This window comes from Salmo salar, chromosome 06 (genome assembly GCF_965601325.2).
Source record: "Salmo salar chromosome 06, fSalSal1, whole genome shotgun sequence".
Classification (NCBI taxonomy): Eukaryota; Metazoa; Chordata; class Actinopteri; order Salmoniformes; family Salmonidae; genus Salmo; species Salmo salar.
In genome coordinates, this window is record NC_138296.1 from 94,609,491 (window position 1) to 94,623,657 (window position 14,167).

A 14,167-nucleotide genomic window follows, 5' to 3' on the forward strand; every position below is an offset into this window, starting at 1 on the left:
ACAAGCCTTAAACTTACATAAATATGTACATTTATAATAATAACTTTCCTGACTTCCCTAGTTGAATAAATTAAAATATATTTTTTAAGCCTATATAGCCTGTCGGGTTGATTGCAGAATGTTAGGCTACATTTCTGAAATTGTGGATTACTTCATCTCAAATGTTTATCCCATTTGAATCTGAATGAATGAGGCTGGGATATTTACGAATCGGAGAGGGACCCTTTTCTGCGTTATCCCATTGGTCAATGTCACTGCAGTGTGCCTCCTGCAGGCAGGCGGATCGTTGCACCCCTCCCTCCCTCCCTCCCTCCACCAACACGCCTGCTGCTACTGGAATAACCGGGAAGCGCGCTCTACAACGGGGATGTCCTCCGCAACGTCATTCGTAAAACCATTTCTCGAACCGTGGGATCTTGCGACTCATTGTAGCTAAGCTTTGATGGTCAGATATGTTTTAGAACAGTGCGAGGCGTTTGGTGCTGGTCTGCTGTTCCAGGGGAGGAGGAGCTAGTTGTTCATTCTGGACTTGAAATACAACATGCTGGAGAGAGAGGTAAGGTGCCGCTATAATCAATATAAATATAATAGTTATTTGCGTAATGTGAATTGTCACTCGTTTCGAACGACTTATGACGTAGAACGGGATGAATGTAACGTATTTCTTTAGTTTATTATGAATTAGGTGGATTACGTAGTAACCTTGCCACTCCCTGCAGTGCTGGTGCGCTGGTCAGACCCCTTGTTAATAATAGATAGGCGGTGTGATGATACGGTGTTTAGAAAACGAGCCTTTGAATGGTGCAATATTGTAGGCCTGTCATTCGATGCGCCTCAAAGGGTTTCTAAATAAGTTTTCACGTTTCTCCCCCCCAAAAAACAACATAATTGGCATATAATCTGACATTAAATAATATACGATACTTTCCAGGCTACGAATGATTGTAGCCCATCAAAAATGGACCACGACATTTGATTAGACTGGGAATCAGTGATTAATGTCTGCTTGGAGAAAGGGGAGACGTGGCCTGCGCGGGGGCATGGGACGTGTGTCGCGGCTCGCAGGCGGTCCTGAAGACATGTCATCAAAACCCGCATTGCTGATGTGCACTGTCCCGTGTATGGATAATTATGTGCACTATTTAATAGCTAGGGTGTCATGGTCTGCTCCCCAGGGCAGATGCCTACGTTGTGTTGAAAACTGACCTTCGGTTAGCCAGTGATTGCATAGCAACAGCTTTCGGTAGCCTATTCGGTTAACAAGTGTCACAGCGTTCATAGTTTGTTGCCTACCTACCTGAGCTGTTGCTTTCTCATGGAGAGCAAGCTATTTAAAACATCTATAGTCTATAACTCCCTATCCCTAAGCCTTGAGAATGAATGGCACACAAAAAAAAGCCTACGCTATTTTACTAACCTCAACAGTTAAAGGGGCAAACATATTTTAACCCAACTCTATCTATCTATCTATCTATCTATCTATCTATCTATCTATCTATCTATCTATCTATCTATCTATCTATCTATCTATCTATCTATCTATCTATCTATCTATCTATCTATCTATCTATCTATCTATCTATCTATCTATCTATCTATCCCTAAAGCTCTGATAAAATAGCAGAGTTGGAAGCAGTTTAACAACAGGCTATGCCTTAGTCGACCTGAACAGTTTTTGTCGTGCCATTTAAAAAAAGGAGCAAACAGTTTCTGGACTGTTGGTCTTGTTACGTAATAACCCATCTGTCATTCTGTCACTTTACAGTAGAGCATCATGGAAGCTAGTGCACAACCGGTATAGGTCTACTATAGCCACATAAAAAAAAAAAAATGTCAATGGAGAACGGAATGATTCACTCAGTCAGAATAACAATATTGTTTATCAAAATGATTAGAGTTTCTTGATTTAGTTTAATACATGTTCTATTATGTTAATCGGTGAGTTTGTAATGGCAAACCATGTATGTTTAATATTAGCACTGTAGCTCTGCCTGGTTAATAATGTAGGTAGACTAACAGTCTCTACTGTATCATATTTCCATGTGCACTGTGCCACGTGTTTTGCTTTATTACATAACTGCAGTGTACAGTAAGATCTTCTCTGGGGTGATATCACCGCACACCTTTTCAGCTGTCACACGCAGCCACGTTCAAGGTGTGTTCACGTTGGCCTATAAACAAAACAACCTCCACGTTATACAGTAGGCATGTATAGAGGCAGGACACCCCTAACTTTAGATGTCATTTGAAATACGATAATGTGAGTTTTAAAAGCATTTTGACAAGAGGGAGTTAATGGCCTTGCCTATGGTTTATTATGAGAGACTGACACGACAGCCAATGACTTATGCTTATTAGAGTCTGTAAATGGTCTGTTCTCAGCAACAGCATCGGTTTTAAATAGCTCATTTGTATTTTAACCCGTCGTGTGTGTGTGTGTGTGTGTGTGTGTGTGTGTGTGTGTGTGTATTTATATTTATTATGGATCCCCATTAGCTTCTGCTTCCTTGGGTCCAGAAAAATTAAGGCAGTTTATACAATTTAAAAAAAAACATTACAATACATTGACTGATTTCACAACACACTGTGTACCCTCAGGTTCCTACTCCAGCACTACCACATATCTACAGTACAACATCTAAGTGTGTGTATAGTGCGTATGCTATTGTGTGTTTGTGTCTGTGCCTATGTTTGTGTTGCTTCACAGTCCCCGCTGGTACATGTGGTGTAATTTTATCTGTTTTTTAAAACACATTTTACTGCTTGCATCAGTTACATGATGTGGAATAGAGTTCCATGTAGTCCTGTTCGCCTCCCATAGTCTGTTCTGGACTTGGGGACTGTGAAGAGACCTCTGGTGGCATGTCTTGTGTGGTATGGATGGGTGTCTGAGCTGTGCGCTAGTAGTTTAAACAGACAGCTCAGTGCATTCAGGATGTCAACACTGCTTACAAAAACAAGTAGTGATGAAGTCAATCTCTCCTCTACTTTGAGCCAGGAGAGATTGACATGCATATTATTAATATTAGCTCTCTGTGTACATCCAAGGACCAGCCGTGCTGCTCTGTTCTGAGCCAATTGCAATTTTCCTAAGGCCTTTTTTGTGGCACCTGACCACACTACTGAACAGTAGTCCAGGTGTGACAAAACTAGGGCCTGTAGGACCTGCCTTGTTGACAGTGCTGTTAAGAAGGTAGGGCAGTACTTTATTATGTATATACTTCTCCCCATCTTAGCTACTGTTGTATCAATATGTATCATATGTTTTGACCAAGACAGTTTACAATCCAGGGTTACTCCAAGCAGTTTAGTCACCTCAACTTTCTCAATTTCCAAATTATTTATTACAAGATTTAGTTGCGGTTTAGCGTTTAGTGAATGATTTGTCCTAAATACAATGCTTTTAGTTTTAGAAATATTTAGGACTAAATTATTCCTTGCTACCCACTCTGAAACTAACTGCAACTCGATTTCAAGTTTTCATAACAATTGGTAATCGGCATTTTTGGACGCCGATTATGGCCGATTACATTGCACTCTATGAGAAGACTGCGTGGCAGGCTGACTACCTGTTACGCGAGTGCAGCAAGGAGCCAAGGTAAGTTGCTACCTAGTATTGAACTTATCTTATAAAAAACAATCAATCTTAACATAATCACTAGTTAACTACACATGGCTGATGATATTACTAGTTTAACTAGCTTGTCCTGCGTTGCAAATAATCAATGCAGTGCCTGTTAATTTATCATCGAATCACAGCCTACTTCGCCAAACGGGTGATGGTTTAACAAGCGCATTCGCGAAAAAGCACAATTGTTGCATAAATGTACCTATCCATAAACATCAATGCCTTTCTTAAAATCAATACACAAGTATATTTTTTTTAAACCTGCATATTTAGTTAATATTGGCTGATAACATGAATTTCTTTTAACTAGGGAAATTGTGTCACTTCTCTTGCGTTCTGTGCAAGCAGTCAGGGTATATGCAGCAGTTTGGGCCGCCTGGTTCGTTGCAAACTGTGTGAAGTCCATTTATTCCTAACAAAGACCGTAATTCATTTGCCAGAATTTTACATAATTATGACATAACGTTGAAGGTTGTGCAATGTAACAGCAATATTTAGACTTATGGATGCCACCGTTAGATAAAATACGGAACGGTTCCGTATTTCACTGAAAGAATAAACGTTTTGTTTTCAAAATGCTAGTTTCTGGATTTTACTATATTAATGACCCAAGGCTCATATTTCTGTGTGTTTATTATAATTAAGTTTATGATTTGATAGAGCAGTCTGACTGAGCGGTGGTAGGCAGCAGCAGGCTCGTAAGCATTCATTCAAACAGGACTTTCCTGCGTTTGCCAGCAGCTCTTCGCAATGCTTGAAGCACAGCGCTGTTTATGACTCCCGAGATTAGGCTGGCAATACTAAAGTGCCTATAAGAACATCCAATAGTCAAAGGTATTTGAAATACAAATGGTATAGAGAGAAATAGTCCTATAATTCCTCTAAGCTAAAACTTCTTACCTGGGAATATTGAAGACTCATGTTAAAAGGAACCACCAGCTTTCATATGTTCTCATGTTCTGAGCAAGGAACTTAAACGTTAGCTTTTTTACATGGCACATAGTGCACTTTTACTTTCTTCTCCAACACTGTGTTTTTACATTGTTTAAACCAAATTGAACATGTTTCATTATTTATTTGAGACTGAATAGATTTTTATTGATGTATTATATTAAGTTAAAATACATTGTTGAATGTCCTTCCCTATAAGCAAGCTGAAAGTCTGTTGTTAATTCGTTTACTGTGAAATAGAATTGTTTCTGGTCAAACACCATTTTTCCCAAAACTTTACTAAGGGTTGGTAACAGTCTGATTGGTCGGCTATTTGAGCCAGTAAAGGGGGCTTTACTATTCTTAGGTTGAGGAATTGCTTTTCTAGTAGGCTTATATTGAAAATTGGCAGGTAGGAGTGGTAATATCGTCCGCTATTATCCTCAGTAATTTTCCATCCAAGTGTTCAAACCCCGGTGGTTTATCATTGTTGATAGACAATTATTTTTTCACCTCTTCCACACTCGCTCTACAGAATTCAAAATTACACATCAAATAAAATTGTATTTGTTACATGTGCCAAATACAACAGGTGTAGACCTTACCATAAAATGATTACTTACAAGCCCTTAACCAACAATGCAGTTCAAAAAATAGAGTTAAGAAAATATTTAGTAAATAAACTAAGTGAAAAAAATACATCAAAATAAAATCAAACCAGTAATACAAGAAAATGACATAACAATAACGAGGCTATATGGGGTACCGGTACCGAGTCAATGTGAGGGGGTACAGGTTTGTTGAGGTAATTTGTACATGTAGGTAGGGGTAAAGTGACTATGCATAGATAATAAACGGCGAGTAGCAGCAGTGTAAAAACAAAGGGGGGGGGGGTTTCAATGTAAATAGTCTGGGTGGCCATTTGATTAATTGTTCAGCAGTCTTATGGCTTGGGGGTACAAGCTGTTAAGGAACCTTTTGGTCCTGGACTTGGTGCTCCGGTGCCGCTTTCCGTGCGGTAGCAGAGAGAACAGTCTATGACTTGGGTGATTGGAGTCTTTCACAATTTTTTGGGCCTTCCTCTGACACCGCCTGGTATATAGGTTCTGGATGTCAGGAAACTTAGCCCCAGTGATGTACTGGGCCGTTCGCACTACCTTCTGTAGCGCCTTACGGTCTGATGCCGAGCAGTTGCCATACCAGGCAGTGATGCAACCAGTCAGGATGCTCTCGATGGTACAGCTGTATAACTTTTTGAGGATCTGGGGACCCATGTTAAAGGTTTTCAGTCTCCTGAGGGGGAATAGGTTTTGTTGTATTCTCTTCACAACTGTCTTGGTATGTTTGGACCATGATAGTTTGTTGGTGATGTGGACACCAAAGAACTTGAAACTCTCGACCTGCTCCGCTTCAGCCCCGTCGATGTTAATGGGGGCCTGTTGGGCCCTCTTTTTCCTATAGTCCACGATCAGTTCCTTCGTCTTGCTCACATTGAGGGAGAGATTGTTTTCCTGGCACCACACTGCCAGTTCTCTGACCTCCCTTATTGGCTGTCTCATCATTGTCGGTGATCAGGCCTACCACTGTTGTGTCATCAGCAAACTTAATGATGGTGTTGGGGTCATGCTTGGCCACGCTGTCGTGGGTGAGCAGGGAGTACAGGAGGGGACTAAGCACGTACCCCTGAGGGGCCCCAGTGTTAAGGATCAGGGAGGGTTTCCGGCATGATGATGTTGATGTGAGCCATGACCAGCCTTTCAAAGCACTTCATGGCTTCATACAATTCTTGTCTTTCATAATTTGGTCAGATATACTTGGATGTGTAGTGTCAGTGTTTGTTGTTGAGATGTCATGCCTAAGTTTGCTAATCTTGCCAATGGAAAAATCATTAAAGTAGTTGGCAATATCAGTTAGTTCTGTGATGAATGAGCCATCTGATTCAATGAATGATGGAGCAGAGATTGTGTTTTTCCCAAAAATGTCATTTAAGGTGCTCCAAAGCTTTTTACTGTAATTCTTTGTCATTTATCTTTGTTTCATAGTGTAGTTTTTTTCTTTTTATTCAGTTTAGTCACATGATTTCTTAATTTGCAATACGTTTGCCAATCGGTTGTGCAGCCTGTCACGTTTGTGTGTAGGAACGGACCAAGGCGCAGCGTGCGTATCGTTCCACATCTTTATTATATAGTGAAACTTAGCCAAACAAACAAAAACTATAAACAAACAACAAACCGTGACGACAGAGGTGCAACATGCACTAACTCAAAATAATCTCCCACAAACACAGGTGGGAAAAACAACTACTTAAATATGATCCCCAATTAGAGACAACGATGACCAGCTGCCTCTAATTGGGGATTATACAAAAATCCCAACATAGAAACTAGAACCAAAACAACATAGAACTAAATAAACTAGATAAACCCCCCCCCCCCCCCCCCAGTCACGCCCTGACCTACTCTACCATAGAAAATAAGAGCTCTCTATGGTCAGGAGGTCACACAGCCAGACTTATTTGCCATTCCGTTTGCCTCATCTCTCTGAACCATACAATTTTAAAATTCCTCATCAATCTAAGGGGATTTAACAGTTTTTACAGTCTCTTTTTTTAATGGGTGCATGCTTATTAGTAACTGGAATAAGCAATTTCATAAATGTGTCAAGTGCAGTGTCTGGTTGCTCCTCATTATACACCACAGACCAGCAAATATTATTTACATCAACAACATAGGAATCACTACAAAAACGTATTGTATGACCTCTTATACAATATATTAGGCCCAACCTTTGGAACTTTGGTTTTCCTAGATATGGCTACTATATTGTGATCACCACATCCAATGGTTCTGTGTAATGTTTTCAAGCAAATTTCTGCAGCATTAGTAAAGATGTGATCAAGGTGGGTTTAGGGTTAAGGTTAGAATTAGGGTTAAGGTTAGGAGCTAGGGTTAGTTTTAGGGTTAGGAGCTGGGGTTAGGGTTAAGGTTAGGTTTTTGGGTTAGGGTTAAGGTTAGGGTTATGGTAAGGGTTAGGGGTTAAGGAAAATATGATTTTGAATGGGACTGGGGTTCCTATGTTGTGTTCTGTAATATCCTGCACATTCTTCACTTTTTTTTGCTGCACCATAACGAGATGATGGTGTCATAGGGATGGATGGCTTTCCACTTCCTACTTCTTCTAATCAGCTCTGCTGTCTGTGTCCCAAATGGAACCCTATTCCCTACATAGTGCACTACTGTTGTCCACTACATACATGTTGTCTTCAAGAAAGAAATATATCTAGAAGCTAAAAGGGTTCTTTGGCTGTCCCCATAGGGGTACCCTTTGAAGAACCCTTCTTGTTCCATGTAGAACCATTTTGGGTTCCTTTCCACATAGGGTTCTACACGGAACCCTAAAAAAATATATATATATATATATATATATATATATATATATATATCTATATCTATATCTATATCGCTGGAACCAAAAAGGCTTCAACCTGGAAGTGAGTGAGTAGAGTGATTTACTTTAGCAGGGGCCATGTCAAAGGTAAGAGAACAGCACTCAAGCCAAAAACCTCGCTCCACTGATTTCGTAATGGAGGCTGGCAGGAATTCTGCTGACTCTCTGGTTTTACTGCCAAGACAAATAGTTCCCTCCAAAATGGTTCCCTATATAGTGCACTACTTTCGACCAGTGCCCTAATGCAGGATAAAGTGAATTGGGGGCCATTTGGGATGCATCCAAACGTTGTTGATCTCGCCATGGGAGTTAAACGCTGCAGAGGGGTCTGGAGGATCCGTTCCTTATTGGCACAGGGGATATCCTCAATATGACTAGAGACTGGCAGTGCCTGGATTTGAGATCAGTTTGTTAAATTTACTGAAAGTTTACAGTTTATTATGGATTTAAATAGTTTAGTCATTGGGTGGGTTGCTGCAACATGGTTTAAATACATCTAGGAATTGAATACATCAATCTAGATTTTGTAAATATAGATTTATAAATAATCAGAAATGTATTACACCACTTCATTTTAAATCTGGTTTTAAACTATGATTAGTGACATGTTACACCAATACATGAGGTATTTCGTGAGTTGAAACGAAGTAGCTAGCCTACTTGACAAAAGAGGCCATAAAGTTGCTGTTTCTTGATAAAATAATAACAATGTAAAGTTATAACTACTGTAACTCCATGGGTAAAGGTTCTCATGGGTTGGCTGATTTGAAATAAAATCCGTTATTTACCAGTACTAGACAGAAAACGAATTAGTTAGCTAACGTTAGCTACTGTAGTTAGCTAGTTTATAAACCAAGCTAGCTAGCGTACAATATTATTTATTATTGTGATTACTTAAAGTTATTTTGCCATTTATTATTTGTCCGCTAGCCAACTGATCATGGCACGTCAAAGAAGTACACATTTCTCCACTAATGAAAAAAAATAAAAAATTGTCGGAGCTGATGGAGGAATTTAGTAGCGTACTGGAGGATAAAAAAAAAAAAGTATAAAAAAAACATGACTGTCAAAAAGAAGGAAGACACCTGTGCCATTTTATGTGACAAATATAAATGGATAGACACGGATTAAAGAGAAAAGGGACCCAAATCGGATGAAAGCGTGCTGGGAAAAAAACGTTAAAAAAAAAAGCGAAATCCCCAAAAAAGATGCGTCAGACGTCAGACCGGAGCCAGAGGAGGGCCTCCATCCAAGGGAATTGATCCCATCACCCAGAAGATATGCGAGATGATCCCCCAGCAGTTTGCCCCTCTCCATAACCCCTATGATGACGACGGACAACTTGAATAACCCACCAATATGTAGCAAGCATAAATAAACTGGTAAATATCAATGTGTATAATGCACGTTAAAACTAATGTTAATGCTATTTCACTACAACGTTACCGTTATCAGGCCCGTTACAGCACGTTGCATAACGTCATCATTCGTATCAAGGCTGGGCATAATCATAAGCCCCAATTCAATTGTTGTACAAAATGGGGAACGTCAATAGCCTACTAATAATGAGTTAGTTATCATAAAACTCAACAGGATTCAACCGGTTTCTAATTATTCTCTGAGGAACTCATGTTGGTCTCTCCACAGTAGATATGCTGCCATTTTATCAGTTAGACCACCTCAAGTGGCAGTTTAGAATTAATCTCCAATCTAAATATATATATATTTGTAATTCATTGAGCAACAGGCTTACAATTAATCTAGATTTTAAAGTGAAAACTTAGGTTAGAGGAAGGATTTCATTTAACTAGGATTAATTTAAAAACAGGTTTAAAATTTTGGTGCAACAAGATTAATAGATAAACCTTGATTTAATCCAGTTTAAGAGTTAATCCATGTTGGTGCAACCCATCCGTAGTTTACTGTATTAATTTGAGTTTATTTTGGAGAGAGAAGACAGAGAGAGAGAAAGGACTGACTAACCATGTAAGTATGGTAAATATGCCCACTAACTTCCTCTCTCCCTACGACACCAGATTCTTTACAAATCCCCAGGACAAACAACATAAACGTTTCCAAAATCATACACAATTTTATTACACCACAATGCATGAAAAGAAATTGATCCCACATATGACCATACATGATGGGACAGGGCAATGTGCTGCTGAGAAACTGGCATGACCCAGTTTGAGCAAGCTGAGTGGAATACCGGCTGGCAGAATTGTACACAGACGGGGACGGGTAGCGTAACATACATACAGAGCCTGCTATAACCTCCCTCCACACTACTGCAACCATAATTCACAGCAAAACACTGTTTTTCTGTCAAGAAGAATAGTACACACAAAACAGCTGTTAGATTACTCAATGTATCGTAATACCTGGTGCTATAACACACCATTAGACTACTCAATGTATCGTAATGTCTGGTGCTATAACACACCATTAGACTACTCAATGTATCGTAATGTCTGGTGCTAAAACACACTATTAGACTACTCAATGTATCGTAATGTCTGGTGCTATAACACACCATTAGACTACTCAATGTATCGTAATGTCTGGTGCTATAACACACCTCCCATACCATCCTGTTCCTCTCTAACCTCTATGATTGCATGGTTCCTAGCTTGCTCCCAGTACAGTAAACTAGGTCTAGATGTTGTCTTTTGGTTTCACTCTGGACAGATACAGTGCCTTCAGAACGTTTTCATACCCCTTGACTTTTTCCACATTTAGTTGTGTTACATTCTGAATTTAAAATGGGTTAAATTGAGATGTATTTTTTATTTTTTTATCACTGGCCTACACACAATTACTCTCATAATTGAATTAGTGGAATCCTGTTTTTAGAAATGTTTACAAATTAATAAAAAATGAAAAAGCTTAAATGTTTTGACTCAATAAGTATTCAACCCCTTTGATATGGCAAGCCTACATTTTTGAATGACTACCTCAACTCTGTACCCCACACATATGTAAGGTCCCTCAGTCTAGCAGTGAATTTCAAACACAGATTCAACCACAAAGACCAGGGATGTTTTCCAATGCCTCGCTAAGAAGGGCACCTACTGGTATATGGGTAAAAATAAATAAAAAAGCAGACATTGAAATCCCTTTGAGCATGGTGAAGTTATTAATTACACTTTGGATGTTGTATCAATACACCTAGTCACTACAAAGATACAGGCTTCCTTCCTAACTCAGTTGCCAGAGAGGAAGGAAACCACTCAGGGATTTCACCATGAGGTCAATGGTGACTTTAAAACAGTTACAGATAGGAGAAAACTGAGGATGGATCAACTACATTGTAGTTACTCCACAACACTAACCTAAATGACAGAGTCAAAAGATGGCAGCCTGTACAGAATAACAAATATTCCAAAACATGCCTCCTTTTTGTTAAAAAAGCATTAAAGTAATCCTGCCAAAGAATGTGTCAAAGCGAATAACTTTCTGTCCTGAATGCAAAGTGTTATGTTTGGGACAAATCCAATATAACACATTACTGAGTACCACTCTCCATGTTTTCAAGCATAGTGGTGGCTGCATCATGTTATGGGTATGCTTGTAATCGTTAAGGACTGATGAGTTTTTCAGGTCAAAAGAAATTACCAGAATGGAGCTAAGCACAGGCAAAATCCTAGAGGAAAACCTGGTTGTCTGCTTTCCACCAGACAATGGGAGATGAATTCATCTTTCAGCAGGACAATAACCTAAAACAAAAGGCCAAATATACACTGGAGTTGTTTACCAAGAAGATAGTGAATGTTCCTGAGTGGCTGAGTTACAGTTTTAACTTAAATCATCTTGAAAATATATGGCAAGACTTGAAAATGGCTGTCAGGCAATGATCAACAATCAACTTGACAGAGCTTGAAGAATTTTGAAAAGAATAGTGTGCAAATATTTTACAATCCAGGTGTGCAAAGCTCTTAAGAGACTTCCCCAGAAAGACTCACAGCTGTAATCACTGCCAAAGGTGATTCGGACATGTATTGATGAGATTTCTGTATTTCATTTTCAATACATTTGCAAAAATTTCAAAAAGACATGTTTTCACTTTGTCATTATAGGGTATTGTGTGTAGATGGGTGAGGGGGGGGGGGGGGGGGGTCAATTGAATCCATTTGGAATTCAGGCTGTAACACAACAAAATGTGGAATAAGTCAAGGGTTATGAATACTTTATGAAGGCACTGTAGTAGACAGCATCCACAATGGCCTTTATCAATGGGAGGTCAATAGTAAGGTGACTGACAATACAGTGTTTCTCCTACCTAGCATTACATAGGCGTGGCCCTTCATCCTGGCTCTGTTATGCCCCCAGCTATACAAAAAATATTTGCCGGGAATGACATTTCAATTTTGGTTTCTTCAGGAAATTATGACCCTCGCCTTCGAAATCAACACAATATTCCCTCTTAACAGAGAAAAGTGCTTCAGATTTATCCACCGCAATAAATAATAATACCGTAAATTCTACGGTAATTACACAGTAATAACCCAACAATAACTTCTTTGTTTCTTTGGGGATTTATTAACTCAGTTGTAATTTATCAGTAAGTAAACCAGCAGAATATTTGGGTCAGTATGTTCGGAATTATGACCTACCATATAAATCATGTTGGCTCCTGTGTGTGTGTGTGTGTGTGTGTGTGTGTGTGTGTGTGTGTGTGTGTGTGTGTGGTATCCTATTAGGTTAGTCTGTATAGTTGCTCTGTTTGTTCAGGTTAAACAGAGTTATTGAATAACTTTTCAAGAGAGATTATTTTACCCATGATTCCCTGTAATCCTGTGAGGTGTTTTATGAAAGTCAGATAAACACTTTATGTAATGGTTCAAAACAAGGAGGAATCTGCTGTATTTCCTGGAAATGAAAGAACAAGATGGAAAGGAATATTCTGTATTAATATGAGGTCAGATGTTTGAGGCGATACTCTGTGTTCTAATTTGTCCTGTGAGGATGATTGGACAGTATACTTCCTCCCTCTTCTCAGAAAACAGAGGAGCATTAGGCTGTAAACTGAAGATGTGTGTTTTCCCTTCTCTCGCTCGCTCTCTCCCCCCTCTCTTTATCTCCGCCCTCTCTCTATCCTCTATCTCTCTCTCTCCCCCCCTCTTTCTCCACCCCCTCTCTATCTCTCTCTCCCCCCCTCTTTCTCCATCCCCTCTCTCTCTCTCTCTCCTTCCCCCCTCTTTCTCCATCCCCTCTTTCTCCATCCCCTCTCTCTCTCTCTCTCTCTCTCCTTCCCCCCTCTTTCTCCATCCCCTCTCTCTATCCTCTCTCTCTGTCTCTCTCTCCCCCCCCTCTTTCTCCATCCCCTCTATCTCTCTCTCTCCCCCCCTCTTTCTCCATCCCCTCTCTCTCTCTCTCTACAGTTTCTCCCTGGAGCCCTCAGTGGAAGGATCCCCCCCCCGACTCACACTCTGCTTTCTCCACTCCCTCATCCCTCCACTCCCTCATTCCTCCATCTCTCATCCCTCCACTCTGTCATCCCTCCATCTCTCATCCCTCCATCCCATTTAAAGGCGGAAAATAAACCGGACCAAACGTGGTCCCCAGACGTTAGCAGACGAACAACATCTTCCCAACCAAAAGCTTTCCGCCATTTCCGTTACTGGAGAGAGAGAGAGAGAGAGAGAGAGAGAGAGAGAGAGAGAGAGAGAGAGAGAGAGAGAGAGAGAGAGAGAGAGAGAGAGAGAGAGAGAGAGAGAGAGAGAGAGAGAGAGAGAGAGAGAGAGAGAGAGAGAGAGAGAGAGAGAGAGAGAGAGAGAGAGAGAGAGAGAGAGAGAGAGAGAGAGAGAGAGAGAGAGAGAGAGAGAGAGAGAGACAGACAGACAGACAGACAGACAGACAGACAGACAGACAGACAGACAGACAGACAGACAGACAGACAGACAGACAGACAGACAGACAGACAGACAGACAGACAGACAGACAGACAGACAGACAGACAGACAGACAGACAGACAGACAGACAGACAGACAGACAGACAGACAGACAGACAGACAGACAGACAGACAGACAGACAGACAGACAGACAGACAGACAGACAGACAGACAGACAGACAGACAGACAGACAGACAGACAGACAGACAGACAGACAGACAGACAGACAGACAGACAGACAGACAGACAGACAGACAGACAGACA

General features: G+C 40.3%; 1 protein-coding gene across 3 annotated transcripts in view; it reads left to right on the forward strand.

Moving 5' to 3' along the window:
• Positions 1-326: 326 nt before the first annotated feature.
• Positions 327-14,167, forward strand: part of LOC106608328 (E3 ubiquitin-protein ligase RNF19A) — a 79,493-nt gene continuing 65,652 nt past the window's right edge. For 2 of the 3 annotated variants that reach the window (XM_082977093.1, XM_014206213.3), the window contains exon 1: positions 329-556. The gene's annotated coding sequence lies outside the window, so the exon portion shown is untranslated. Of the gene's footprint in view, positions 557-14,167 lie in introns of all 3 variants that reach the window. The other variant, XM_014206215.3, reaches the window with a different exon arrangement.